Here is a 4,246-nt window from a genome sequence, read left to right on the forward strand (position 1 = left end):
GGTCTTTGTCGGCACAAGGGTGACTGAGATCCAAGAGCTCACAGAACCTCATGCGTGGTGCTACATGGATACAGCAAGGAATGTGGCAGATGATATCACGAGAGGAAAGACCCAGAGACAGCTTGTGGAGCCAAATAGGTGGAGCCAGGGCCCACCATTTCTCCTCCAAGCCCCAGCTAAGTGGCCAGTGAAACAGACTGCTTCAGCTGAGGAGGAAGTATCAAAACTCCGTAAGTCAACCTTCTGTGGAGTCACATCCACAGTGGCAGAGCCACAAGTTCTAGATGTGGACAACATTTGAAGGGAGCTCCTCAATGTTACCATGTGGGTGCTTCACGGGGCAGCAGACCAGGAATGTCACCCTATAGCCGCAGACTACCAGAAAACAGAGACCCCCATGACTCCAGAGAGCTCAAAGGGACAGCTTCCCAAATGAGCTGTGTCTCTTGAGAGCCAGTAAGCCAGTCCCATTTAGTAGCTGCCTACTTACCTTGTCCTCGGAGTTCAACGAGTCAGGTGAGATTAGTTGGGGGGAGACTATGCAAATCTGAAGACCTGAAGCATGCCACCCTACATCCCATCACCCTACATCCCAGTCACCCTGGCATCAAACTCCTGATACAGGATTACAACAGTCATCTGCGCCACCCTGGCCCGGAGTGGGTGTTTGCAGAAATGCAGCGCACTTGGTGGATCCTCAGAGACCGTGAGGCTCTCTAATAATCTTTAAGCGCCTCAGCACCTGGGCTGGGCACTTAGACCTCCTGACCAACATCGGCACCGCCTCCTTTTTGATGGCCCTGAGGAGGTTAGTTGCCGGCAGAGGGACTCTTGCTGAGTAGTTCTCGTATTAGGGGATGAATTTCTGGGGGAGAGAGAAGGAGCTGCGAGAGGCCTTTACGGTGCTGTCCCCTGAGTTGCAACAGAGTGTGACAGCCCCTCTGTTTTGCACTCCTTGTTGCTGCTGTGTTCTCTGTTTGCAGGGGCAGGTTCCTGAGCGCACACTGATTAGCAGGATGGGACACACCTGGGCCTGGTGTGACCCATGTATAAAGCCAGACAAGCTGCCAGTTCAGACTCTCCTCTCTCCCCCACACAGTCCTGCATTGTTTTTTGGTTCTTTTTCCTTTGTTTCACGATACAACACCCATACAGCATACACTCAGTCAACCACTCCCTATTGATTTTACAAACTACCTACTACCTACTCATTTGTTTTTGTTTTTTTTTTTTGTTGCTTTGAGTACTTTGTTTTCACTAAATTTACTTTTGTACTATTGAATACTTGTGTGACTTCCCTTTTTTGCCACAGTATAGAGCCAGGCTGTGACACAGAGCCTTGCCAAAGAGAAGATAATCTTTCATTTCAACCCACACTTCAGAGGAGTCTGGGAGAGGGAGACCCATTCAGTCAAACAGGCACTTTACATGACTGTGGGTGCTCAGGCACGAAGAGGTGCTCAGGATGGTGCTCACTGAAATGGAAGGTCTTCTGAATTCCTAATCCTTGGGTTATTTATCGTCTAGTATCACAGATCCAGATCCTGTGACCCCAAGTCTCCTGTTGATGGGGTGGTTCGATGGATCTCCTCCTCAGGTGGTGTATCCAGATACGGAGCTACTCAGCAGACACAGGTGGAGACTCTCAGATCTTGACAGATCACTTCTCGTCAAGTTTCATCAGATATTATCTACCCAGGTTGATGTCTGCTGTCCAGAGAGTGTATTGGTCAGTTACGATTGTGTGCGTGCGCCCTTGAGACCTGTAAGCTGTATCATTAATGTTATCGGTTAATTTAATACAGGTTTTGTAGTAGTTGCTAATTCTTGCAACCTTTACAGCGTTGGTGATTAAGCTTGAATTAGTTGAATTAGAGCATGCTCTGCTAGACTCTGCACTTGCTAGCTAGAATGCATGTGGTTGTTGATTAGATAGTAGTGATTATCTGAATGTCCTTTCTCCATGGTGTATTATATGCGTTGTGCATTGTTACATGCCAAGTAGTTACACAGCATTAAGATTATGCAATTAATAGTGGTTTAAGATTTAGTTTGTATGTATGTATATATGAGTATATATGATGCTCTATGTATTGTATATGATAGCTTAAACAATGTTGATTTCTTTTTTTAGAACTATACACACATAACCACGTCCATGTTTTGTAATGTTGTTTAAGGCTTATAGGGAGATAAATCTTCTGCATCCATGTTTTAACAGACACACCTGGAGTGAAGTTTTGGAATCAGAACCAGCCCTACAGAATAAGTTTATACAGTCCTTTGTTCTAGCCCTCAGTAACAGATTTTTTTGTGACTATCTGCCATAATTTTTTTCTGAAAATCCTGTCAGCAGCAGCACAGAGACACAGGTCAGCTGCAGGTTCTGATGTCATAGTGAAAGATCTAGCCATAAGTTCAGGAGTTGAATGAAAAATGATACAAACAGAAGTTTTTGAGACGATTTAGAGACACTGCTATTTTTAGTACAAAAACAAAATGTGTTTTCAAGTTGTCATTATGGGATACTATGTGAAAGATGGACCAAGACAGTCCATTGAGGTCTTGAGTGGTTGCTGATGACAGTTCAGAGATAAAATTGTGTGCAACATTTAAAGAGTGTAATATCCTTTCACACTCCTCACTGCTCCTCATTCCCAGGCGTTCCTTCAACTTGGTTAAGACTTGATCTGACAAGCTCTCCACCCAAGGTCACATGTGTTCTGAGTAGTGCCACAGAGCAGAGACATAGCCTGCAAATGAGAACAGTGCTGAAAGGACACAATGTATTGATGTAATGACCCTCTGGTGCTTTGGCTTGCAGACACTTCAAAATGGGAGGCATCAAACCCCACAGGCCAGCAGCCTGCACAAAATATTTTATATGAAACTATTAAAAACAAAACAATATTTCACAATCTCACTAGATTTTTTTTTTTCACTTGGCCAAACAATGTTTTAGGACTCCATAATAGACAAAAAGACTAGTTAAAAAAGAGATTTTTGCAGTATAAAAAAGAAAACATACAGCAGACATATCTCAGGGACATAAAAAATTGTCCTTCACCAAGCTTGTTGTGCTGTTTGTTTTATATTTTTAGTCTGACACACAAGACATCTCATTTCAGGATACTGGCCTCTGGCACTGGCCTACAGCTCAGCACCATCTAAACATAACTGCACATGACATTTCCCCATGTTGCCCTAGCAGTTAAAACTGGGCCCCATGCTGTTCCTATTCTTTATGGATCACAAAATCGTTATATCATTGGATTTATTGTGGCAATGTACCGAGATACATCAGGGCCAAAAGTTTAAAAAATGAGCTCATTTATAGTGTAACTGTCTATTTCAGTCCCTCAAGGCTGTATACCAAATTTGGTGCTGATACAGTCAAAATACCAAAAAACAGATGTCACATTGCTCTTTTCCAGTTTATGCAAATTAGCAAAAATCCATCATGGTGGACTTTTATGGTCCAATTGGCCTTTTTGTAGAACACATTGAGCAGTTTGAGCTGTGGCAGAAGACAACTAATAATAATAAACTGGCACAAACTCAATAGGGTTCTACCTATTATTAATAAAAATAAATTTAAAAAATAACAAATTAATAAAACTTGGGGAAAAAAGTACACATTTGTCTGTTTTTCCTAGTATAATGATTTTTAGTTTACAACAACAGCGATTGTATGAAAAAATAAATTAGCCTCTGATCAGAATTGAAATAATATTTATCAATCAATCAATCAATCAATATTTATTTATATAGCGCCAAATCACAACAAAAGTCATCTCAGCTTTGACTGGTTGGATTGAGAGAGAGAAAGAAAGAGGGAAAGGGGGGGGGACAGAATAACAACAATCATAACAACAACAACAACAACAGCAGCAACAGCAACAGCCAGGGAAGGATGCCAACAGGACTGTGAAGGACTGCAAAGGCACGGCCCGGAACCCAGGGTTTCCTGCGAGATGAGAGAGCACAAAAAAACTCCGGGGAAGAAGCAAAGTTACTGACATGCATTGATGTTACATGAATGCATACAGATGGAGAGGAGGAGGAGAGAGGAGCTCAGTGCATCATGGGAAGTCCCTCAGCAGTCTAGGCCTATAACAGCATAACTAAGGGCTGATCCAAGGTGAGCCTGTTCGGCCCTAACTATAAGCTTTATCAAAAAGGAAAGTTTTAAGCCTACTCTTAAACATAGAGAGGGTGTCTGCACCCCGGACCGAATCTGGAAGAT

At 42.8% G+C, this 4,246-nt stretch overlaps 1 long non-coding RNA gene across 1 annotated transcript; it reads left to right on the forward strand.

Moving 5' to 3' along the window:
- The first annotated feature begins 839 nt into the window (after window positions 1-839).
- Window positions 840-2,910, forward strand: LOC122981105. Its single transcript, XR_006403158.1, has 2 exons — window positions 840-1,635; window positions 2,662-2,910. It is a non-coding gene; the product is annotated as an uncharacterized LOC122981105 (long non-coding RNA).
- The last annotated feature ends 1,336 nt before the right edge of the window (window positions 2,911-4,246 follow it).

Source organism: Thunnus albacares, chromosome 4, assembly GCF_914725855.1.
Source record: "Thunnus albacares chromosome 4, fThuAlb1.1, whole genome shotgun sequence".
NCBI lineage: Eukaryota > Metazoa > Chordata > Actinopteri > Scombriformes > Scombridae > Thunnus > Thunnus albacares.